The 27,076-nt window shown below is 38.7% G+C and overlaps 1 long non-coding RNA gene across 1 annotated transcript in view; it reads right to left on the reverse strand.

The window, feature by feature from the left end:
- Positions 1-10,277: 10,277 nt before the first annotated feature.
- Positions 10,278-27,076, reverse strand: part of LOC131195231 (uncharacterized) — a 153,227-nt gene continuing 136,428 nt past the window's right edge. Inside the window, exons 4-5 of the long non-coding RNA XR_009154383.1 lie at positions 20,565-20,661; positions 10,278-10,418 (exon numbers count right to left, since the gene is read on the reverse strand). This is a non-coding gene — a long non-coding RNA (uncharacterized LOC131195231). The remainder of the gene's footprint in view (positions 10,419-20,564; positions 20,662-27,076) is intronic.

Here is a 27,076-nt window from a genome sequence, read left to right on the forward strand (position 1 = left end):
GAGGAGGAGGAAGAAGAAGGAGGAGGAGAAGGAGAAGGAGAAGGAGAAGAAGAAGAGGAGGAAGGAATTGTTAACCAAGCAAACTCTTGTGGGTGACTCATAAATAAGCTCATTACATGAATTACTGAGCTGCTGATAGAGAATACAGATGCTAAACCTCAGCTAGCAGAAGCAAGATTTTGGCTTCTGGAATAAGATTAGACAAATCTCTGGGATAACTAGGTTTTCCATTTTTGTGTGTGCAGAAATGCTGCAGACTTTGAGAAAGCATCAAAGAAGATTGAACTAAATGTTAGACATTTGCAGATTTTGCCCTGTAAGGGAAAAACAGATAATAACTGGAAATGGATTGACTTTAATCATAGGAACTCCATGCATCCTAATAAGCCACCGGTTTCCCATTTCTGATAGTATTAAAACTGTGCTGCAAATTTTCCTTTTGCTCCTCACCGTGAACCACAACTGTAACTTGCGTGACAGCCAAGTTCTGTTCAACAGTGGGAGGCTTATTTCCCATCTGTTCCACCAAATGCATGTACACCTGGGCAGAGATGTCCTTTAAAAAGGTAATAAAAAAGGGACTTTTTTGTTAAAAAAAAGTAAAGTTGGGGGCCAGAACTGCATGGCTGAAACCCAATCTCTTTTTTTATTTACACATATCCTGCAGGCAACATGCCTAAAAAAGGTGTGGAGGTTTCACTGCATGATCATGACCATCTGTCAGGCATAAAAGACCAAATGTGAAGGTTCAGCTAAGCCGATTTATTCCTAAAAGCCTATGCACAGGAATCTTCTCAACTAACACTCAACATCTGGTTAGAGCTACAGCAGATAAGTGTCAAAGGCACTCAAGGGGTGGGGAGAGTTGGATTTAGTTTGCTTGTGGCTATGTGGGGATTCTAGGCTGATTCCCCTTTTCACTCCCCCCTCAATTGTACCATTTCTTCTACTATACCACCCGTCAGGGTTCCGATGGATGCCCTAATTAAACCATGAGCCTCAGCCAAGCTTCAAAAGAAATCTAGTTATTTATTAGGAGCTCAATGTTGGCACATACCCAAATGAAACCAACTCTGACCCCACGTAATTTAGGGCCCTAATCATGAACCTCTTACCCTACCCCCCAGGGTGTGTCATCGATCACATTCACCAACGGAGCAATTTCGCGGGTTGTAGAGACTGCTCCCCTCCAGCTGATGTTGTAACCCTGGGAGACAGCCTGTTCTGTTTTCCACCCCCAATACTCCCAACAAAGAGTCAGTCAAAGGCCTTCTTTTCTAATTTATTTACATAGATAAATGTTCTGGCCACATCTACCCACGGGCCTGCCAAGTCTCTGGAGATAACTAGGAAATTATAGATAAGGCCAGAGTTACTCACAAATATATTCTTCCCTCCATTGATACAGTTTGCCCGCGCAAATTCACTGCTTTGTCCAAGACAAAAAGCCAGGAAGTTCCGCCTACTGCTTTTATAGCGTCTGTAGATGTCACTGCATGACTCATCATTCTTTGGCTTTGTCCCAATGCCTCCTCTGCTGCGCGTGCCGGTCATGTCTGCGCAGTCTTGCATCAAGCCAAAACTGTTCTTGGGGCGTTGCCAAATCAGAAGAAGGCCCGGGAGAATCAGGCCTTGCCGGCCCCTCCTCCTCCCTTTTGGGTGGGTGCCAGGGAGGGAGAGGGCCCAGGAGAAGCAGGCCTTGCCAGGTCTTTTCCCTCACTTTCTGAATCATCCGAGTCCAGGAGTCCGAGTCCAGGAACCTGGGTCACAACACAGCCTTGAGAAAGATATGTCTGTGGCTGCGGTGTTGCTTTGTTGGTTTCCCAACCCTCCCCCTTATCTATGGCAAATTGAGAGCCAGCCAGAGATGCTTTGCGAGTTGACACCACCCCTCCTGTTCCTCTACCATCCAGACAACAAAGCCTGCTAATATAAATTGTATAAATTTCCACGAAATAGAAAAATGCAACTTTTTGTTCTTTTTTTTAATCCTTGAAAAAAATATGGTCACTGTACAAAGAGCTGTTTATCCTCTAATTATCTTGCAGTTGATCCAATTACAGCCAATTTACACCAATTAACTTTTTTTAATCTTGTGTTTTCCTAGCCCTACTAGAAGCTCACACTCCATCCGATCCTTACAGTCTCCCCAGGATCACCAGTTCAGTTTCTACCCAAGCTGAATGAAAGCATCCTCATGATTTTAATGGAATTTAAAGCAGGTCAGAGAAAGAGAGAGAGTGGCCTTCATTATAGCAACTGTTTGGATTTTTTTTTTTTTTTTGGGTGTGTGTGTGTAGAATTCATGCAATTACATCAGCCCATCCAACCCGATCAAGAAGGGAAAAAATATGTTGCAGGTCCCATTAGGCAGAATTCCAACTGGCAGGGTCCAAAATTTTCCCTGCCTTTGCCCCTGCCCTGTGGAACACTCTCCATTCCTCCTCCCTAAAGTGAGGCTGGCTTTCCAGAAAGATGTAAAAATATGTTTGTGCAGCCTTGTTTGGGGCTCGCATAACAGCTTGCAGCCATGGGGCTGGTTAGCACTTTGAAAGCCTCTCACCCACCCAACCACCCCCGTATTTTAATTAACTTTTGGTGACTCTCTTAAAAATTGGGTTTTTAATTTGTAGAAAGTTAGCACCCACCGCTCTCCTAGAAGAATGAGATATTTGGGAAAATATTAAAAAAGCAGAATATATTTTCCTGGACGAGAAATGGAAAAACATGTTTTAAAGACAAAGCAGCTCCCACCTTTCTGCCTCCCCCCCACCTTTGTCAATGGACCACCATCTGCAACACAATAGGACCCATCTACCAACAGAAATTCACCACATGGCACCTGGGGAGATTACATCAGCTAGCAAGGCTAGCTAAGACCCCCACCCCTTGGGAGTCTGACAACCAATCAAGATACTCTTCCTGTGCCCCAGGAAGTTCAAAGCTCAGAGAGGGCATAAAACCAAGGCGCGCTCGGCATCTTGCCCCTTTTCTGTTCAGGAACTTCAAACCATGTGATTCTGCCCACCATTAAACCATCTTTCCAAGCAGTCTCCACATTTCCAGTGTCTTTTTCCCCACTTGGAACTGAACCCAGAAGAATATTTCTTCCAACAAATTCATCCTTGCCTTTTGCATTTTATAGTTTTGGGGTTTGATATTTTATCTGTACACCATCCAGAGTCCCTCTATGACGGAGGTAGTTTCGCAAGCAAGCAAGCAAGCAAGCAAGCAAGCAAACAAACAAACAAACAAACAAACAAACAAACAGGGGAAGGGGTAACACACTGATTCTATGCTATTTTTCATTGCTTGGACAGTACTGATTGATTCACTTATAATTTTCACAGCATTCCCAGGCTGGCAGCCATGAAAGTTCGGTCGACTGTATCTGCAAAAAATCCAGGAACCAGGAGATGATGACCAGGAGATTCAAGCAACTTTACTGCCATCTATTGGCTGTCTGGATTTTTGCAGTCCCACTGGGATCGCCGGAGATCAGTATTGAAGATCTGCTCTCTCTCTCTCTCTCTCTTTTTTGGCTGAATTTTACAAAAAGGAGTTAATTAACCTGGCTGCACTCTATCTTGCACCTCCTTGCCGTGATCTGAGAAGAATAAGTAATAAAGACATTCAATTTTTGGAATGGGAATAGCACACTAGTACCTTGTTCCTTTCCAGATGCTGCTGTTTCTTCTTTCCTAGTCACACCTCAACTACCGAGGAAAATTATTCCTACTAATAATTTTCCTTGGTAGTTGAGGTGTGACTAGGAAAGAAGAAACAGCAGCATTCTGCTTACTTGAAAGACTATACACAAGAAAAATATATTTTAGAATGGAAAATGTGGATTGATTATATTCAAAATAAGTATCAGATAAAAAATATCGAATAGCATATGAGTAAATTTAGGAAATATTTTGTATTAGATATATTTTTGAAGGACAGGGGAATTGAGAGTGTGATTATGTGTGGGGTGACTAGAGATTATAATTTAGGAATTATTTTGGATTATGATTGTTAGTTTTGATACCCTGCATTTTGTTCTGGGAAGTCGGGGTGGAGGGTAAGGGGGAGGGGAATTGGGGGGTTGAGGGTAAAGGATGGAGTGATGGTTAATGTACAGGGATTATTGAAGATGTATAAATATAATTAATGTAGGGTCGGGTCTGCCCAGTTACCATTTTAGAACGGTGGGGAGGGAGAAAAGAGGAGAGAGTAGGAGGTAGGAAAGAGGAGAAGAGGAAGGAAGAGGGGTAGAAGAGGGAGAAGGAAGGTGTAGGGTGGAGGGAGGAGAGGATGTAGATAAGAGAAGGAGACGAAGGTTGGAAAGTAGAAGAAGGTAGAAGAGGGAAGAGTGTTAAAAAGGGGGGTGGTGACTGGGCAAGCCCGACTAATTGTATATAACTGTACATTGGATGAGCTGTTTGATATGATTGTAAAAATAAAACTTTTTTATGAAAAAAAAAGAAAATTATTCCTACTGCCTACTTTCCTTCAGCGAGCAGAGCAAAAGTGGAAGAGAAGCAATGTCTGGAAAGAAGCACTGTAGATGACAAAGTGGCAATAAATTTCATGGAGCGGTATTACCTAAAGGTAAAAATCCACATTTTCTGGATTGCAACTTTCTGTTCGTTCGTTCAGGAATGAATGAGGTGGGGCATTGTTGGACTACAGCATCCATCACTCCTGGAATATGGCCACAGGGCAGTGGGATGGAGAGAGAGCCAAGGTAGAGACAGCAGTATCTGGAGAGCCGACAGAAATGCTGTCTTTCTTGGTTTTATGCCCTCCAGATGTGTTATATTACCACCTCCATCTTTTTTTTTTATTTAATTTTGTCATAGCAGTATACATAAACATTGTCATAAGTAAAAACATATCATGAAAATATATATATATATATATAAGTAAAGAATATGCATCAGCTATATTAATTTGATATAATAAAGGAAACAATAGGACAGGAACGGTAGGCACTTTTGTGCTCTTATGCATGCCCCTTATAGTCCTCTCAGGAATGGGGTGAGGTCAATAGTAGACAGTTTTTGGTTGAAGATTTTGGGATTTTGAGTAGAGACTATGGAGTCAGGTAATGACTCCATAGTTTTCTAGCTTGTGCGGCCAACTGATGCTTATTCTACATTAATTAGACTCGGGGAAAAAAATGTACATTTTGAAATGGAAGCCTAGCTTCTCCGGTTCTCGCCTAGATGAGAAGGTGACTTCTTCCCGCCCTCCCCATCGCTGGTGGTCTGGCAGCTGCATTCTTGCTAATCTTAGCTGCTGGGCATGAGGGAACCTTGTGCTAATGTATGATAATAGTCCTCTCTTCCTGGAACCAGCTGCTTTGCTTTGTATGAGAAAGCTTTCCTCTTCCTCTGACTCTCCCCCATCCCTCTAAACTCACCCCCCAGAAGCCTGTCAGATCAGTTTCATCTGTTGAATCCCATCCTTAAAGCAGGACTAAATTCTAAATGCAACACTACAAGCCACAACATCTGTAGGATCAATATACACCAGAGACAGCAAAGACAGGTTTTTTTAAAAAAAGAGCATAAAATAAATGGCTTTCAGACAATGATCTCTCTCCCTCCCTCCCTGTCTCTCTGTCCCCCTCCCTCCCTTCCTGCCACCCCTGCTTGTCTCCCTCTCTCCCTCTCTTTTTCCCTCTCCTTCTCCCTCTCTCCCTCTTCGTAGGCAGTCTAATGTCACAATGGAAAGCATCTCTTACAACTATCTTTGTGCTATCTGGTCAGTTAACATATGACATTAATAAGGCACTAGGCAGTTTACCCAAATGAAAATGTGTAAGAATCTGCAGCACTAGCAGACATTTTAATTGTACAATGTTAGAAAGTGTGCTTTCCAGTAGAAAAATATATATTGTTATATTACCATCCATTTGAGAATTGAAGGGCTGGGGACCAACTCTTATTTATTTATTTATTTATTTATTTATTTATTTATTTATTTATTTATTTATTTATTTATTTATTTATTATTTTAATTTCTATACCGCCCTTCTCCCAAAGGACTCAGGGCGGTTTACAGCCAGAATTAAAACAACAATACAAAAGTTAAAACAAATTTAAAAGACAAATATTCAAATTTGGCTAGAAACTATAAAAATTCACTAAAAACCCCAATTTAAAAACCATTAGGCCAGTCCTGCGCGGTGGAGCAGAAACATTTTCAGCTCACATTCAGACAAATAGCAGACAAGACAACATGCATTAAAAACACTGAACTCAGACACATTTTTGAAAAGTTAAAAATAAACACTCGAATTTAAATGGAAATCCCAAGTACTTTATACCAGGAAGAGAAAGTGGGAAGAAAAGATTAATGAAAGGGTCACCATCCACACTGGTTGATTAAAATATATATGCAATAAATACTCTCCAATCTGTTGAGTAACATATGCTAAGTTTCAGAAAATGACAAATTGAGTTTCATTCCATATTTGCATTTGCAGTTTTTTAGGGTACTTTGCTTCCCCCCCCCCATATCTCCTCCTTTTTTCCAGTTCAGTTTTCATTTTAATGTTCTCCAAACAGCAGGGATAAATTAAGGAGACTGGATGGCTTAACCCAGTGTGTCTCAATCTAGTCCACCAGATTTTGGGGATGCAGCTTCCAGAATCTGGAACCTGTGATTGTATTACATCTGGAGGAACCTGTTCAGAGAAGGCTGGAGATGCACACAAAGTTGAGGCTAAGTTCTTTTCGATTTTAGTGATGGGTTGTTGTTTTTTAATACTGTAATTGCATGTCCAATGATGGATATGGAAGAAGGAGAAGGAGAAGAAAGAGGAGGAGGAGGAGGATTAGCAATGGGTTGGACAATTATGCCCAACAAATGTGTATGAATGGCTCCAGGTCAATCAGGAAATATCAAGTGGAACATAGCAGAAACCCATTCTGTTTATAAATGATTTGTATGATGTGTTAGGAAATATGGTTATCAATCATATTTTTGCAAGATGAATGACAAGCTGTCCAAAGGAGGGCATCCAAGCATGTCCAAAGGAGGGCATCCAAGACCTAGAGGAAAAATATTATGAGGAATGGTTGGAGATATTGGGTATTTTTATCATGGAGATAAGAAGACCATAGGGAAGAATAATAAAATATGGATTAGATTTATTCACTGTTGACCCAGGAAACTTGACATAAATTTCAAACTGCAAGGAAGTAGATTTCAATTGAGTGAATTTCTTAATTATAAGAGAAGTTCAACAATAAAAGAGATTACATCACAATATGTGGACTCTTCTTTTCAGAAAGTGTTTAAACAGAGTCTACATGGCCATCTATGGGAATAATGGAGCATGGATTCCTGCCTGGGTAAGAAGACGATTACCTAATTTCCAAGATTTCTTCCATCTCTTATATTCTATTATTGTATGGTCCTTTTTCGTTAATTCAAGGATTGGCAGAAAACACCAGCTCTACTCAATAATGAGGAAAGGTCCTAAAAGCCATTCTTGAGTTTTGAGTAGTATTCTGGGGACACACACACACAAAAATCTATGGGGCCAGAACAAAGAGATAGTGATAGGACAAAAACTGAATTTGATTGAATGTAAATCTAATTAAAATTACAATTAACTCAATTAAAATTAACATGTATCTAATCTTCGGCCCTTACTGACTCATTACAAATTATAATTGGCAGCAGTTTTAGAGACACTCCAGGCTGTACCCAAGGTTTTTGGGATATTCTTGTGGCTCTAGAGACTCAAGTTGTGTACTCCAAAATAATTTATACATAGCATGAAAATCATGTAGAATGTATTCATTTGATAGTTCTTGTGATGGTGGTTTTCTTATCTCATGTATATTTTTTTCTCTCTCTCCCTTACTCCCTCCCTCTCTCTCTCTCTCTCTCCCCCCCCCCCAATATAGTAAGGGAAAAGTCATTTTTATGTCACTTCATATAAATTAGAGGGAGGGTCTAAATACTTTCAAATGAATGCATAAAGCAAATGGTTTGTTAATTTTATAGATGTAACTTACTCCTCAAAATGGTTAAAATGTATTAAATATTTTTAAATGTCCCAATTTATCCTAGACAGACAGGACTAAATACTTAAGATCACACATACACACACAACAAACATAGACAATTTCTCAAAGGTTATAATAGTAACCTTTGAGAAATTGTGGGGATGGCTATGAAAGAAAAAACATGAGTATTGAAATTGGATGGGTTTTTTATGTTATCAGATATAAGCTATCACTCAGCACATCCTGTAATAGATCACAGTGATGTCACACATATTTATTTAGGTGTACAGTATCACCCATGCAGTAAGCAATTATGTTTAAGCAAATCCATAAGATTAAAATAGCTATCACAGATCTGTCTGATGCCTCGATGAGTAAACATGTTTTTAGCATGCAGCTAAATGGAAATTGCAACATTTGCAGTAGAAAAAAAACGTTTTCCTCCACTACACTAACCTGTAGTGTCACCATCAATAGTAGGAGAACATGGTGGTGACGGTGTTTTTCTGACGGGGCCACTTCTTTTAATTTAACAATGACAATAATGACTTTCTATTGTCATGGGGGGATGGAGATGGCAATTTAAAGAAAAATAGATGAGTATGGAAAGTTTAATTCCCAAGGATTATTGCACCTTGTATTGATTCCCTGAGTAATGGATACCTCAAGATATTTTCCTGATTGGGGTCAATGAGCAATTTTATTTAAATAAGTGGTACATTGTCTTGTGTTCATAGCAACCAAGTATTTACTAGTTTTGAAATAAAAGAAACCAAACCCAGTAGGTCAGAATTTGACAATACAGTGTCTAAGCTTCCACATTGCTTACAATATCTTAGGTAACTTCCACAAGATCTATGAAATATATATATATATATATATTAAAAAAAAGACTGGCTAACATTTTGCAAGATTTTGAGCGAAAATGTCAGAATATCACAAGATACTGGAAACCAGTGATGATACCCCTTGTTCTGCATGAATGGATATATATCATTGTGCCGAGCTCAAAAAAGCTTCTTGATTTTTGAAATAATTTTGCTCCATAAAATATATATATTTTATTCCAAAGACAAAATTGTACCAAAGGTGCAGCATTCAGCAAATTCTTCTCTTTTCCTCTTACATAGAGTTTAAAAGCTTTGGGGGGGGGGGTCGGGCAATTAAGGTGAAAATCTGCTTGGATATTTGTTTCAACAAAATATTTGGATATTATTATTGAAAAGAAACAATATATTTTTTGTAAAATAAAAAAAAAGATAGGCATCATCATAAAAAAGGTCTGATAATATTTCCACAAAATGTCTATACATGTATACTTTTACATCTGTAAGGGATTTTTTTAAAAATATTACTATGATCACTAAAATTCATTTCTTTTGACACTTTTCCTGATAGGTATCAGCCCGGCTTTGAAGTGACTTTGCTTCTCGCACTGTGGATGGGCAAACAACTCTGTTCGGTTTTTTTATTAAATTTGGACACCGCCCATCTCACCTAAGTGACTCTGAACCAGTGGTAAAATCCAGCTGGATCTATCCAGCTCGTACGATCCGGTAGGGCTGGTGGCGGGAGGCTCCGCCCACATACCTAGATGTCATCATCTCCCATTTTTGAACCTCTGCACATATGCAGAAGGCTCTGCGCATGCATGGAGGAGGTATGTGCGAGAGTAGCGAGGTAAGTGCAATTGAGATCCGGTAGCAAAGGTAAGTGCATTTCACCTCTGCTCTGGACAGTTTGCAGCAATATATGGTTTGAAATGTACAGGATGGTTAATTAAGCCAGAACCTTTTATATTATGGGATCTTTGCTATGGAGTGCTCTGCCTTGGAAGAAGACACATCTGAATCAGCCAACAAAGGTATTTCACTAATTGATCAGATACATTTCTTGTCCCAAGCTGTTACAGGTCCTTTTAGCGACTGCCTCATTTTGCAACTGTTTCCAGTTTCAATGGTGATGAAAAAGTAACATTGCAATCAGTCCTTGCATTTACCACCTTTACAGGTCTGTAAAACACTTGAAAGCCGATGTAAGGCCATAAGCACAGTCCTGGTTTCATTTAGTGACTGATTTGCTCAATGACTGAGTTTCCAGTTGCAGTTGTGGTCACTAAGCTAGGACGACCTATACTCCTGTTCAGCAGTTATTTAATTTTTGCTGTCTTGTTTCCTCCCCCCACACGCCCCCCCCCAATCTATGTGTGATTAAGTTAACAGCAACAAAAATCTAAACAGAACTGTAGTTTATTTCAGCATTGTGTTGAAGTCTGAGCCACAGGTTTACTCAGTCTGTTTGCTATTCTTCTGTTAATTAGTACTTTAAGATGCTTGTTCTGTCTTCTTCAGGTTTCGTACCTTTAAGCCGGATTTGGAGTCATCATGAATGGGAATCATATTCATCCTAAGGAGAAAACAAATCAGTAACACAAAAATAGCTTATTTGCAATGTTTGAAACTGATTTCATATATAATCCCTGGAAAGCAACATCTTTTATTATCTCAAGAGACAAGATGATTTTAAATAAGCTTGGGAAGAGGGAGGTGTTCCTGTTCTCTTTAATTTTTTCCTTTTAAATATCGAAAGCCACTAAGTACTTCAAAGCTAGCTAATTTTGTCTATGTTCTACCTCGATCTATTTCAGGATGACATTTCAACTTCCTTAGCCTGTTTGGAAGCATTAAGGCTGGAGGTATAAAGTAGGTGGTAGAGAGTGAGTTATGATGATTAGATTGCATGTGGCTCAGCAGACACACAAACATCGCCTCAAAAATTTAGCAAGGAGCAACAGCAGTGACTTCTTAGTCTGGCATTCTGGAAAGCTGAACAGATATCTCAGAGGAAGGCAGTAGAAAACTACTAGTTATCTATTTCCTTTTCTATTTATGTCTATAACTTTGTTGCTTGTATCTTTATGATTTATATTGTTTACTTAGTTTCCTAGTATGATTTATGCTGATTTCTTATTTAGTGTCCTATGATTATCACTAAGTGTTGTATCTTACGATTCATGATGGATGTATTTACGATGACTATGATCATGATTTATCAATTATATCTTTTATATAGCTGAGAGCTTATGCACCGAAGGTAAATCCCTTGTGTGTCCAATCACACTTGGCCAATAAAGAATTCTATTCTATTCTATTCTATTCTATTCTATTCTATTCTATTCTATTCTATTCTATTCTATTCTATTCTATTCTAGCCAAGAAAACCACATGGACATATCTAGGCAGTCATCAAGAGTTCAACTTTATCCAAAGGAGGTCTTATCTTTTTTAAAAGCATGAGATATGAATGAATGGCACCTCGGTCTAGACCCTTTTTGCAATAACTGCCATCCAAATGAGAAAAATGGGGTTGGTTTATTCATGACAGAATATATTGTGCTCACATCCACAATATATTCAACCATCTGAGTCCCATCACACATTCCTTGACTTCCAGCATTAGCAAGGAAGGACAGAATCTTTTAAGTGGTGACTTAAAATTTTCTTCTGAAGGATTCCATCTGACTCTCTGTTCCTGTAAATGGATGGAACATTTGCTGGGAAAGTGTATGCTAGCTCTAATATATATGATACATGATGTAAATGAGAAAGAGAAATTCTCTCTCCCCCCCCCCTCTCTCTATATATATAGAGAGATGATAGGGAAGCAGGTGGACTGGGGGCAGGCATCAATATGACTTAATTTCATATTTGCAGATTAAAAGCAAGTCTCTGTATTAGCTGTTCTGTGAAGATATGAACCCTAATCGTTACCATCATATCACTTTACAGAGTCCCACAATATAGGCAAAAACATTAACCACCCTCTCAAAAAAGTATTATTTTAATTATAATAATACATATCAATGATACCCTAAAACCTAAAATGCTGATCACTCATCCCAGGAAAACATATTAGTAATTTCTTAGGCTCCAGGCATTCCTATGGAACATCCGGCTCTTTACTAACTTCGGAAATATTAAGCAGGAGAGAGTTTTTTTTCAACAGATTAACAGAGTTGGAAGGGACCTTGCAGATCATCGAGTCCAACCCCCTGCCCAAGCAGGAGACCCTACATCTGCCTCTACCTAGGATCAAACTCACAACCTCCTGATTGTGAGGCAAGAGCTCCAACTCTAGGCCACCGGGTCTTTATTTCAGAGATGGAGTAAAATTTTCCATAGGCAGGGAGCCCAAAAGTTACATCTGAGCTCTCATATGCTGCATCTCATGGGTGGGATGATGGATGACTGGATGACTGGATGGATGGATAGATGATGGTTGGGTGGATGAATGGATGGAGACTTTTAGAGTATATTTTCTGCATGTATGTCATAGATTAGCAGATTCTATCTGTAGTTGACGGTCTCAAAACTAGCCCACCTCCAAGCTGTGCTGTCCCACTCACTCACTCAATCAATCAAACAAACAAACCTTTATTGTCAATGCACAGCATGTGTACAATGAAATTGAATGAGCCTCCTTTGTGCTGTGCTCATCACCCTCTGTAATGCCTTCCTATCTGCGGCTGTTAAGCCAGTATACTATACTGTGACACAATATGTGAGGGTGCTTTCTATTGTGGACTGGTAAAAGGAAGTCATCAGGAGGTCATTCAAACACACATGTTACCCTGGTTTAGTGGGTATATTAATATTCCCCAGCAATTCCCTTCACCAAAAGCCCAGAACTGTCCCAATTAAGTCTAGCCACAAATAGACCAATGCTAGTCCACAGAGCAATGGCCAATGAGACCACAAGGCACTTGAAAGTTTCCCAATCAAAATAAACCCACCAGGTAAAATTAAATCTACAATACAGGAGAGTATTGTAAGGTAGAATCCAAGTCAAGGCATGGTGTCAATCCAAAGCAAGGCAGGGATCACAACGACCAGAAAGTACACAGCTCGGAAATGAAGATGTTGTTCCCAGAATCTCCTCCATCTCTCTATTGTGCTAAATAGCCAGCTTCCGGTGCAACCCATCAAGAAGGATAAGGCTTTCTCCATATGAGTAATCTGGCTGTCTTTCACTGCTCCTGCCTTTTCTCTGCCCTACATGTTCTTGGATCTAGCGCAGAAGGTAGTTCCTCTTCCCTGACTGGCTGCAGCTTTCTCCATCTGACGCCTTAGGGCTAGCCTGCTGCAGCTATGCTTCAACCAGATCACTCTCAGATGGCTATTTGGAGCCACTGACCAACTCTTCTCCAGATGTCCCAGGAACTGGTTCATCCTCCCTCAAGCTGACATCTGAAGAGGTATCTGGGGAAGCGTCCAGGGGAGTCATCACACAAGCCCTTTAGAACTTTATAGGTCATGACCAGCATGTTGAATGGCATTCAGAAACAAATCATCAACCAAAGTAGTTCCCATTACATAGCTGTTACGTTGTTATGACAGACTTTTTCCCGTTGTCTTGCAAGTAACTACAATCAAGTTTCCCAATTGTCTTCAAGGGCAATCCCATGTAGAGCAAATTACAGTAATTCAGACATCAGGTGATGAGGGCATGAGAGACTGTTAGAGATTTTAACCCTGACTGAAATGACTCTTGATAATTCATTCTTCCAGAGCCCTGTGTAGTTTATATCCCAGCATCTTCTTGACTTCCCAAAAGAGAAATAAGGGTAGTCTAGGATTAGTATATTACAAAAATGGTAGCAACTCCTCCTGTCATAACAAGACATAGTCTGGGCCAGGCCCAACCAAGCACCCATTCCTTCAACAACAGTTTATCCTAGACAAGCAGGATTGAGTTTAAGCCCACAGTTAGGGGTGGATTGTAATTTTTTTAAATGAATTTGATTGCAAAAAGCAGAAGAAGGTTTTTGAAAAATACAGAATATGTCTCCAATGTGTAGAAGCATCTAGATTCAACTTTTAACATCATATAGTAGGGGAACTTTCTAAATCCTAACTGGAATAAGCAACACTGATTTAGAGAAATACATTTTTATTTTCGAAAGAGTTTTTGTAACAAAATCATTTTAAACCTGATTTTTTTGGAACCGTTTTAAAGATTGGGATTGCCATTTAGTATAGTTCAGTATTTTCTGCTTATAGAACACTTGACAGTATTAATCAGGTCCATACAACATATGGGCTATTAAACTAAATGCAGTTCCCAAGGTATGATGGGCTACCAAAAATTTAATAACCTGCTGATTTTGCTTCCTAAAGAGGAGAAAACAGAAGAGTTTCTGAGGAAGGCAAGGCTGTACAATAGATGCATTTAGCATGGCCTTGTTTCCTGCTAATCCTCATTTTAGTGTTAACAATAAGGTGTGCATGTGTGTGGCCTAGAAATAGAATTCTACCAAACATAACCTTGACCTAAGTTTTCTTTTAGACTCTTTGCTATCTTTCTCAAATGGGCATTTTTTGTAAAAAAAAAGAGAGAGAGATACAGCACATAAGTATTTCCAAACACCATTTCAATTATTTGTGTCATAGCTTTGGAGGACATGGCTGTAGTGTCTGAATAATGAGATGAAGAAAGCATTTTAATTTTTTTTCCTTCTTCTGTTTTACTCCTCACAGATATCTCAAGTTCAGTTTGAGAGAGATGGTTATCTTTTCCCCTTCAAAGTCCTTGTTTCCAAGTATTCAGAATATTCTCCTTATCTCAGTTCCATTAAAGTGCCTGTTTCAGGGTATTGTTAGCAATGGCTCCCTTGGGCTAGCTATGGGTGAGGCAGCAGCCATGCCATCATCCATTTCTAAGCAAAAGAATAATTTACTCTTGTCATCAACAAGCTGTTTACAGCATTCCTCTGTTATTGCTTCAAATTTAAATAGGACTGCCTCCCCCTCCCTCTCTCCATTTCTCCCCCCTCTTTCTCCCCCTCTTTCCCTCTCTCCCTCTCCACCTCTCTCTGTCCCTCTCCCTCTCTCCCCCTCTCTCTCCCTCTCCCTATCCCCCTTTCTCTCTCCCTCTTTCTCCCCCTCTTTCCCTCTCTCCCTCTCCCCCTCTCTCTGTCCCTCTCCCTCTCTCCCCCTCTCTCTCCCCCTTTGTCTCTCCCTCTCTCTCCCTCTCTCCCCACTCCCCCTCTCTGTTTTAAAATGTACTATTAAGTTTGCTCCCAAATCTTTTTTCCTTCTTTCCTTCCACCATTTTTATCCCGCTTCTCTCTTTTAAAAGCACTCAAATCAACCAGCTAGGTAATTAAACCACAATTAAATGCATATGTAACAATTAATTAGTTTTAAAAATGTGTATATAATTTGATCGAACGTGTATACGCTTTCTTAAAAAAACCAAACAGAAAGGTGGAACTGGTTACAAAAGAAACCAAACGAAGCGGGGAAAGGTCAGTGGAGCTAAATAGGAGCAAATTTACAAAATGGGAGCAGCTATCAAACAGATCCGCATTCATATGACGATTATTTTGGTTTCTGAAGTGTGGGAATTTTTTTAAAAAAATCTCTTTGGTTTTGTGAATTCATGGAAATATGGACGTTTCCTAAGTACTTTGGTCTCAACCATTTAGAGATGTAGAGGTCAAGCCCAGCACTTCAAAGTGTCCTTAGAAGTGAACTGGTAACCAAAACAACTGGATGAAAGCATTGCTGTACAGTTTGATCTTTTAGTGATAGTCAAAACTCTACCTGCTGGGTTTTGTATCTATGAAGTTCTAAAGGGTCTTCAAAGGCAACCCAACATGGAGACTATTACAGAACCATTGTTAAGAAATGATAAGGGCGTGAGTCATTCTCATAAGGTCACCATGTTCCAGAAACAGCTACAGATGTTGTCACCACAGTCATCTGAGCATCAAGCAATGAAACTCAGTCAAAGAACATCCTTAAACTGTGTACCTACACACTGAGACAGAAAGCTATTTCAATGAGAGTTGACTAAGCAGCCAAATCTGTATCCATCTTAACTATCACCAAAAACACCTAGACATTTTCTGGATTTCATTTCATCTTATTAAGCTTTGATGAGATGGCTGCCACTTTCAAGACCCAGTTCATAGAAGTCAATATGAGTGACTCAGATTTACAGGTACATGACTGATTTTCTTTTCTCCTTCCTTCCTTCATTGGTTTGCTTCTTCCTTTCTTATAGAGATACACTCCCTCCAAGGGCTATTCCAGCATGAGCAAGCAGAGATAAAAGACACACATTTTATAATGGTGTTATTAGCAGCATCGGTGGCAAGTTGAAGAAGTTCAGCTGTCATACTTAAATATTAATTACAATTTCGGTTGATGGAATTCTGAACAGAGAGTTAACACTTAAATGCGTCTGTGCAGATGGGGCATGACACCAGTCAACAGACAAAGTGCACTGCTGTTTTGTGACCATCACCCTGCCAAACATCTTGCACACACACACACACACACACACACACACACACACACACACACACACACACACCCTAAGTAATTTTTGTTATTGCCCAGAGCATGAACTCCTCACACTACCACAACTAATGATGTGTTAAACTGAATTTATGGTGTACTATTTGACTGTTCCTCAATGTAAAATCAGAAACTGAGAAGAACATCTGGATTAGATACTTTGTTCCTAACATGCTGTTTCTCTTAAGTTGTTGAAATTGTTAATGTTCATTAATATTCTTACCTGTGTGCTTACATACTTTAGTCTCTGTGTTTATATATTACTACTCTTTTTTTTTTTTTAGTAATGCTTTATCTGTACTGATGCTTGAAAACCAGAAGGCAACTGAGGCAGTTCACCTTTGTGCCAGTTGTTTCCATTTCTTGACCAGGAGGCATTTTAGATGGTCAGTCATACTTGGTCACCTCATGACTGGTCTACTGCAGTATGATGTACATGGGCCTACCTTCCAAATACTACAGCTTTAAGCTATAGCTTGAAGACTATCCAGAAGGTACAGCTGGTAGAAAGTGCAGTGGTGATGTAGGAGATGACCAGACTGAGGCAAAGGGAGGTGTCAAGCCAGGGGTGAAAGCTAAAAGTTTTTCCTACCAGTTCTGTGGGCGTGGCTTAATTGGTGGGCATGGCTTGGTGGTCAGATGACTGGGTGGGCGTGGCCAATAACAATAAATAATAAAATAATTAACAAAGTATAAAAAACAATAAGAGGTACCAAAAACCAACTTTCACACTTTACACACACACAACACAACACAACTGACTCACACACAATGTAAAAGCAGCTGCACTTCACACAGCCACAAAAAGCTCAAAAACCAACTTTCACACTTTACACACACACACACACACACACACACACACACAAAATGCCACATACAGCTTTCTGAGATTTTGTGTGTTTGTGTAGTTAGAGTTACAGAAACACACCAAATCTCAGAAAGCTGCACAAATATTTTATTTTATTTTATTATTTTATTTTATTTTATTGTGGACTTCAAATCCCAGAGTTCCTCAGCCAGCAAAGCCAGCCAGTTGATCACCGAGGAAATAGATTAGCTAAGCGATTGATTCTGTCTGGCTGAAAGTGAAACTGCTTTTGGACTGGAAAAAGAGCCATGCGTTCATCAGTAATCAGGTAAGTGCCTTAGAATCTCTACTCTTACTTGTAGAAAACATGTTTTCTACAAGTAAGAGTACAAGTAAGGTTCTGCTGATGAGGAACTCAGGTGAGATCGCCAAAGGAGACTTTAAATTTTTTTTTAAAGTTTAAAGTCTCTGCCGATCTCAGCTGAGTGGCGGGATCCTCAAAGGCTTTTTTTTACTTTTAAAGGCCTGTTTTGGCTGAAGCAAAACCAGCTTTTAAAAGTAAAAAAAAAACCCTCTGCAGATGGTGGGGCTCAGCAGAGCCGGGGGGCGGGGCCAGGGATTTTTGCTACCGGTCCTCCGAACCAGCAGCCGCCATCGCTACCAGATCGCGTGAGCCGGTCTGTTCCGGGAGCATTTCACCCCAGGTCAAACATGTCATAAGTCACGAGTCCGTGTGTGCCCACAAGAGAGCCATGTCCAGTCCATCTTGAATGCCTGTCTTATCTCCTGCTCATGTCTCTTAATGGCCAGTTGGTCAGATTATTGTAGAAATAAATCTTTATACTCATTTGAACTGTCTGAATCTCCTGATTTCACCGGCACTTGACAGGCACAATCAATAACATACTTGACAATACATAAGCACAATGATACAGCCTCAAAGTAAAAAAAACCCCAAATCCTTCCTCATTGATTGCTATTTGTATTTTCTGTAAAAAAAATATTCTCAGAATTGAAAAATCCCATAAAAAATTCTAAACAAAGAGTTTATTTTCTGAAAATATTTTCCAGAACCGGAGTTACAAATATAAATGGAATAATATTCATTTTGAGACCATTTGCCTTTCCCCAAAGGGTAAAATTCTCCAAAGAGTAAAAAATTGATATCAGAAGAAATCTCTTTATACATTTCATTTATGTCACATGCTATTGAGTTATGTCTTTTAGTATACACACCTAAATATTTAATAAATTTGAGACAAATACAAAACTGGTGCTCCTTAAATGGATTGTAACCACATTTTCACTGATTGGCATCAGTTCCAATTTGGACCCGTTAATAGAGTATCCTGCTATTTTACTAAAGACATCTATTATTTGCATCAATACTGGAATAGTAGTGTGAAGTATAGAAATGAACAAATGAATGTCATCATCAAATAAAACCCATTTGTGCTCAACTGAGTTATGTATTACTTTGTTAATCTTCCTATGTTGTCTAATACCACAAGCCAAGAATTCCAAGTGGATATTAAAAAGCAAGGATGAAAGTGGGCATACTTGTCTAGTTCTTCTAAATAGTGGGAGAGAAGGGGAGAAAAATATGCCCCTAACCTTTACTTTAGATGTGGGTGATTCATATAATGTTTCAATTCATTTTATGTCCCACAAGTGCTTTTTCAAGACGCAACCAGACTTGTTTTTCTTTTGAAGATGTTTTGCTTCTCATCTAAGAAGCTTCTTTAGCTCTGACTGGATGGTGGGGAATGGAAGGATTTATATTCTTTGAAGACAGCTGGTCATTAGCATTCTTTTAGAGAGTTGTTGAGGCCACTTGGAGGTTTATCTGTGTCCTCAGGGTCACCTGAGTAGTGCAAATGGGTGTGGAGCCTTCTTGGAACTGCTGAAAGGCCTGTGATGTAGACTGGAAATAGATGATGTCGTATCTCTCCTCTCTTTTGAGAGAGGGCTGTTCAATTTTGACATAGATGACCTCTTTGACCCCTCTTTCAAACTAGAGGTCTTCCCTGTCCAAAATGTGGACTTTGCTGTCTTCCAAAGAGTGGCGTTTGTCTTTTAAATGAATTTTATGAACTCTGAAGAAAATCCAAAACTATTTGGTACTGCAAACATATACCTTTCTACATTTGTAAAAGGCTTTTTCAGCATTTAATAGTAAGATTACAAACTGATCTTTATTCAAGTCTATTACGTCTACAGCTAAACTAATATTGTCTCCTGCTTACCTAATTAATATAAATTCTGTTTGGTCATACTTAACCAATTGCTGTAATCTATTTGCTAACATTGCTGTTACTATCATTATATCAACATCAGTCAATGAGATTGGATGATAATTAGCACACTGAATGTGGCCTTTACCTGCTCTTGGTATAACACTAATATATGCCTGATTAAATGTTGTTCTGTAAGATTCCCTTATCAAATATCTCATCGTACAATTGATGACGTTTTGGCGGCAAAAGTTCTATAAATGTTGTGGACCACTCAATAGAGAATCCATCCAAACCTGTTGCTTCATCACTTATCATTTTTAAAATTATTTGTTTAAACTGTCAAGCAGCAAATAAAAGTTGTTTATGTGTATTTAACTGGGGTAGGTTAACTTTATTTTTTAAAAGCCTTTATATTTTCATTTGATACATTTTCTGGTTTGCTACATAATTCTGAATATTTCTTTTAAAATGAAAATTTATATCCCTTGAAGTCTTATAGCTGTCATGTCTTTCACCTCTGATAACTGAAATCATTGCCCTTTCTTTCTTTTATTTTAAATAATTAGCCACGATCTTATTGGCTCTTTCACAACTCTCCCAGTATCACTTTTGCAAACGTATTAGCATAAATTCTGTTTGCTGTGATATTATAGTAGTTAATTTCTTTTTTCTGTAATTCTCTATACAGAATTGCAGGTGAGCATCAAACCATCTGTATCCATAAATGTTTACATTCACCTTCCAAATTATATTCCCTGTTATTTTCAATCTTATTTTTGTATGATGCATAAGCAACAGTTCAACTTCAGATATATGCTATATATGTTTCCCAAGCTTCCCCAATAAAAATATATTATTTCACATATGTGATTAGCAGATATAAGACAATAAAGTAACAAAAATGTAAAGTTAGCATCAAGGGATGCTATCTCTTAGACTAGGGGTCTCCAACCTTGGCAACTTTAAGACTTGTGGAATTCAGCTTTGCTGGCTGAGGAATTCTGAGAGTTGAAGTCCACAGGTCTTAAAGTTGCCAAGGTTGGAGACCCCTGTCTTAGACCATTAGCACTTGCCTTGGGCCATTAAAATTGAAGAGCTTCTGAATTGCAACATATTCCATTATGAATAGGTCTGTAAAACATACCTGTTGTGTGTTGATTTCAGATTATAAGAACATGGTCAGAAGTGGAGAGTATAAATATCTCTAGATGGAATGGCAGCTGCTTTGTGATGGTCTTGCCCTGGAAAAATGATTGAAGATTGCTGAGCAACACATCTTTAACAGAGTGGTATCAATGGTGCAGACAGGGAATGTTAGCTCCTATACTTAATGTTCTAACCCGTTTCTATTTAGTCACCATATACCTTTCTGGAGAATAAGCACAATTTTTCTTTAGGGGAAAAAATACTTTCAAAAGAATGAGAATGTTGGGGTTCTGCAAAGCTTCAATTTAGAGATTTTCTTTGAAGGGAAGGCTGTCTGAATCCAATCCATTTTGAAATCAGATCAATAATTTAGATCAAACTGTCAAGTCATATCAGATGCCTCTGAATGAACTGGATTGTATTTTAAATAGATTCAGGAAAATCAAATCAAATCAAGCTGATTCAGGTCAATTCTCTGAATCAATTTGAATTGTCCGTTCAGAATGCCTACCTGAGTTATTTTTATCCTATTCTATCATTAATTCTGTAGCTGGCTATCTTTTCACGACTATAAAAAGTTTTTAAAACTTAAATGGAAAGGGTTTAAAAAAAGATCACATGACAAGTGCTTTCGTGTTTTAGTAGACCACAGCTGACCAATATCAGTCCAGGCCAACTTATTTCTTACTGCTCAACCTCGTCTCATAACTTAGATAGTGAGATGGGTGGTGCCTAAATCTGATAAATAAATAATTCCAAAGTTCATTTGGCATCTACTTAGATACTGGGACCTGGACTTTTACCACAAAGTCTAGCTCCAGCAGCATTATTGAATAATTATGCCAACTCAAAATATATCAACATGCAACTTATTAATATGGTCTGCTATCTTCCATCTCCTTATGTAACTTAGTAAGATGTCTACTGGATGAGGAAGAGGAGGAAGAAGAGCTCATGAAGTGACACCATACAAAGAGGAAGAGCATACTGATGAAGAGCATATCTTCAAAGAAGTAGCGTTTGGTCATTTAGGTCAAAAGTTGAAGGAAATGCATAAAAAGAGGAAATGCATGTGTGTGTGTGTGTGTGAGAGAGAGAGAGAGAGAGTTAAAGAGAGAGAGAGAGAGATCTTACATGTCTTTGTCTGGTAGGTGATTGTACCATTTCAATGCCAACAGGGCTAGGAAAGACAACAATCAATCAACCAATTAACATGGCCTCCCAACTTGCAAATTGCAATTCTGAGTGGATTACATTGGACTTAATTCAGTAAAAATACAAACTATGAAACAAAAACATGACACTATTGAAGGCAACCCATAATCTTTCTAGAGGCAAGCCATTTCAGATGGGATGATTCACCACCATGGCTCAGCACTAGAGGGGAAAGTCTCATTAATGCATTGTGTGTTAGGATCAGCTTTTCAGAAAGTGAGAAAGATGTGGGTAAAATTTACTCATCTTTAACCATTAGTCAAACATGAAATAAGAATTATTAAGAATTAGATTAGAAAAAATGAAAACAAAGTGATCTGAGATATCTCAAAAAGAGCAGTTCATTCCCTCTTGTTTGCACCTCAGAGATATAGCTGCTAGGAGTTAATTTATAACCCTTGCTATAAAAATATATTAGTATTTTGCATACGCAAATGCTCTGCCCTGCTAACCTACTTGTGTAATCCTTGCCTTTTAAAAAAATCTATAATAGAATTATGCTTTATGAAAAAAGAGAAGTCTCTACTCCACAAAACTATTTAAAAATAATCACTATGTGTCTAACACCACCAGGAATGTGTTCAGGAATAGAATAGAATAGAATAGAATAGAATAGAATAGAATAGAATTTTTTATTGGCCAAGTGTGATTGGACACACAAGGAATTTGTCTTGGTGCATATGCTCTCAGTGTACATAAAAGAAAATAAAAGATACATTCATCAAGAATTCTAAGGTACAACACTTAATGATAGTCATAGGGTACAAATGGGGAGCATTTCATGTGCACTTCATGTGCAATAACTCTAAATGTGTCTCATCTTTGGTAGAGTAATGGTTTTGCTAAAACATAAATTGATGATGATGATTTTAATCATGATGACGATGATGATTGGTCACACAGTCAGATTTTTTTGACTGAGGCTTTTTTATTTACCTATCAAGTCCTTCCCAAGGATCTGGGATCGGGAGATATTCTTGTTGGATGGTGTTAAAGATATTGTCACGTAATATAAGCTGTTCCAAGTAAAGTTGCCTTTTACAATTGACTGATGGGGATTTTGCTAATGCCGATGGTCTTCAAGTGGTACTTTAGTTGTTTTGGGTTTACACCCAAGGCATCTATCCCTATTGGTACTATCTTTGCTTTATTTTGCGACAGTTGTTCTACTTCTATTTGCAGGTCTTTGTAGTCTGTGTTTTTCCCCCAGTTCTTTTTCTTCTATTCTGCTGTCTCCAGGTATTGCAATGACCTCTAGCCAGATTTTTTTGGGTGGGTGGGTGGGTGGGGTCTTTCTTATTAACAATACTTAAGTTTGGCATGTTATAAATAGCAGGAAATTGTCTTTTTGAATTCTCAAGTCCCAGAGAAGTTAGTCTTCATTTTCTATTATGTTGTCTATTTTGAGGTCCCATCTATTTTTGCTTGCAAGTAAATGGTATTTCTTGCTGATCTTCCAAGACACCGTTACTGATACTTTCTCCTGCCGTTGTTTGTAGTCAGTTTGTATGATCTTCCTGCAGCAGCTAATTAGGTTGTCCACTGTTCCTTCAATTTCTTTGCAGATGTTGTCAGCTTCAAGGATGCCTAGAGATTTGTTGTGATCCCCTTCATCCAGTCTCTTGGCGTTATTTCCATAGGCATTTTGATTCCTTCAGTTTCACTATTTCTTTCCTATCAATGGTAAGGGCAGAATATCCAGTCCAAATGCCATTGCAATATCTTAGCTGTATATTCTGTTAGTTCAGTGGTGAAATTCAAATTTTTTTACTACCGGTTCTGTGAGCGTGGCTTGGTGGGTGTGGCAAGGGAAGGATACTGCCATGCCTGCCAGAGGTGGTATTTGCCAGTTCTCCGAACTACTCAAAATTTCCACTACCAGTTCTCCAGAACCTGTCAGAACCTGCTGGATTTCATCCCTGAGTTAGTCTGATAAGCATCTCCATTTCAGATGATGTTTTCCCATACTGCATTAATCACCCATGTAATGGAGATATAATAGACTGGCAGATGTATATATATTTTACATTTGATAGCCATGGCGTGGTTTGTTCAGAATTGTTGACCAAGGAATTGATGTAATGAGAAACAGTAGTGGTGATTGTGAGGCTCCTTGAAAGATTCCTCTCTTGATGTTACCCTTTCTCAGTCTATCACTATTGACCAGCAACTGGATCTTCCTTTGGGCCATTAAGGATAAAAGCTACTGAATTATATTATTTCCAACCACTTGATTATCCTATCATGTGACAGGGAGTTGAATGCCTTCTTGTAACCAATCCAAGTTACATTCAAGTTGATCTTCCTTCTCTTGCAGTTTTCGAAAATCATCTTGACAGTTAAGAGTTGATTTTTGTTCCTCTGCTTCTTTAGGTGGTTTCCTTTCTGCTCAGATGGGAAGAGTTTATTTTCAGCTAGATGCTGTTGGATGGCATCAGCTCACACCAATTAGCACTTTGAAAATTGTTGATACGCAGTACTTGGCCTGCGGTTGCCTGGTTCTGTCCCTTTCGTTGGTTCCATCATTCTCAGGTAGGTTTTGCCAGATTTTAACCAATCTTCAATCTCACCTCCTTGCGGTGTGTTGCTAAACTGCTTGGCGATAAGTGGGTACAATGCAGCCAGGTGTTTCAGTCAGAAACCATGCAATTCATCTTCATTTGCTACTTAGTACAGTCCAATAACTCATAGTAATGGAGGACTTGTATCAATTGTGGCTCAACCCTGGCAGACTTATATGTGGTCATTTTTACCTCATTTGCTAAACTGAATTTCACTGGGGAGAGCTTTCTATTGGAGACAGAATGGATGTGTCTATGGACCAATGTTATCTTCCTTTCCTTCTCCTTGTTTTTTGACATATTTTCTCCTACTTCTTCCCCTTCTCTTTCAGTAACTCAGAATAACTTTTGGGGCATAGGCATTCCCCAGAAGTAAGGTTTAGGATCAAGGGGAGACAGATGAATGCCAAAATATGCACAATCACGCCATCGTACAAATGCTACAGTTTATGTACTTGCACCAAAGATTGTGTTGCAAGTACCCATTCTCAGTATTTACAGGATGACCTCACAGTGGACCATATCGTCATTTTTGCATCATCACAGTTTGGTGTGGCTGCTGCTGCTTAGGGTATTTTTTAGTGTGACACATTCCATATATGTGGGCATCTGAAAATACACCTAGTCTCCAGTTGTTGTTTTTAAATAAAGGCTGCTATGTGCCATGCTTCCCGTGGCCATCCTGTTATATACTCTAATGATAAGACATGGGAGTTATTGGTCTTGCTTCCCTCCACTTTTTCAGAAATGACAGAGAAGGCAGCAACATGATTAACAAGATGAAGCATCTCCAGTAATTGGTTCTGGCTCCTGTAGCACAGTAAATGTTTCAGCGAGTTCCCAACAGTGCCCATGACTTCAGGCAAGGAAAAAACCAGTTTCTACTAAGGTTTGAATATTCCAGTGACGCCAAATAGAGGAAAGTCCAGCAGAGTTGCTTCCACTGGTTTGTCAGCAGGGAAATTTTGCTAGGAACGTGTGTGTGTGTGTTTAAATAATTTTAGCAGTGAATGAATATGCATAGGTCTAAGTCTGCTCCGTCAGTGTAATCAAATTGTTTGAAATTAACTAATGTGTATTATGTGTATTTAGAATGTATGAAAACCTCATGAAAGAACATGGTAATACTGCACGCTGTGTAAGGACTGAGCTTCAGTTGGGCTTCTGATCCATCCCATCTCTGCTGGCATCCCCAGTGACCTCCTTTTCATGGCTGGCTGGCTGCCAGAAGACCTCAGGCTGACAAATCTTGCAATCATTGTGATGGATAAGGAAGCAAATATTTGCAGGAGAATGGGATTGCTGTGACAAGATTGAAGTAGTCAAAACCGAGAAGTGGAGATTACAGTAGCTGAGAAATGTTAGATAAGAGCCTGGCTAAGAATTCTGGCAGCCTAGACAGAGAGAAGAGCCTGGATCTTGTGGGATATTATGAGAAGGGAAAAGCATTAGAGGTTGGTGGTTTATGACGAATGAAATACAAACAGATTAGATTTGAAGCCAGCAAGAGTTCAGGTAAGTAGAACAATTGCCAAAGCAATATAATTAGGAAGCAGTTTCTTTCCCCTTCCTTCTTACAGGCATTTGATGTTCTATAATTTTTTCATCGTCTTCATGGCAAATAAAATAAATACAATGCCTGAGAATGACCTATAAAATCTCATACCCAGGAGATTATCTGGACCAAAGCAGAAAGCGACTCCTATTTATGTTTACCCAAAAGTAAGCTCCATTGTGTTTAATGGTGTTTACTTTCTAACGGATAAATAAATTTGATTTTAAACTGTTGGATTTTCCTAAATTAACCTGTTGTGTAAAGATAGTTTTATTTTTAAGAATATTGAATTATATTTGAGCATGACCTAAATATAAAACAGGTAATGCACACTCAGGTACATATATACACACATGTATCAATACCAGTATCTCTCTCTCTCATCTATCTATCTATCTATCTATCTATCTATCTATCTATCTATCTATCTATCTATCTATCTATCTATCTATCTATCTATCTAATCTGTCTAATCTGTCTCTCTCTGTCTTTCTCTATCTCTGTCTAACTACCTGTCTCTCTAGCTATCTAGCTAACTGTCTATCATCCACAACTACAAATAACTATAGCTATATATATATTGGTCTTACAAAAATGCCACATCATGGATGCTATTCAAAACTGAATCTCATAAATTGTCCTACATCATTCTATTTTGTTTACTGAAGAAAGAAGGTTGATGGTGAGTAATCCCATCACGATAATGGAGAAACATGGAACACTTCTGGCAATGCTTGAATGTTTGACAAAATGGACACATCACAATGGAGACAAGTCACGTTCCCAATGTTTTTCCAATCCATTGTGGGTCAACCACCCAAGACAGCTGCTTTAGCGGAAATATATGTGCAAAGCGTTAATTGCTTTCATCCTTTTTTTGGACTCTTGTGGCCAGATGAATTTGACATTTAATTGAACCTTTTCTCACTTGCACTTAATTTTGACATAAACATGCCCTAGCAACTTTTTTTCCCCTGCTGTGTCCTCATGATGCTGCCTTCATCTGATACCCACTCATTCTTTTATTATGTTTCACTGGTGTTAAAGTAAGTTTTTCACCTTATCCCAATATATTTATTTATTTATTTATTTAGATTTTTATACCGCCCTTCTCCCGAAGGACTCAGGGCGGTGTACAGCCGAATTATAAAAAACAACAACACACTGTACAATTAAAAC

This window comes from Ahaetulla prasina, chromosome 3, assembly GCF_028640845.1.
Source record: "Ahaetulla prasina isolate Xishuangbanna chromosome 3, ASM2864084v1, whole genome shotgun sequence".
NCBI lineage: Eukaryota > Metazoa > Chordata > Lepidosauria > Squamata > Colubridae > Ahaetulla > Ahaetulla prasina.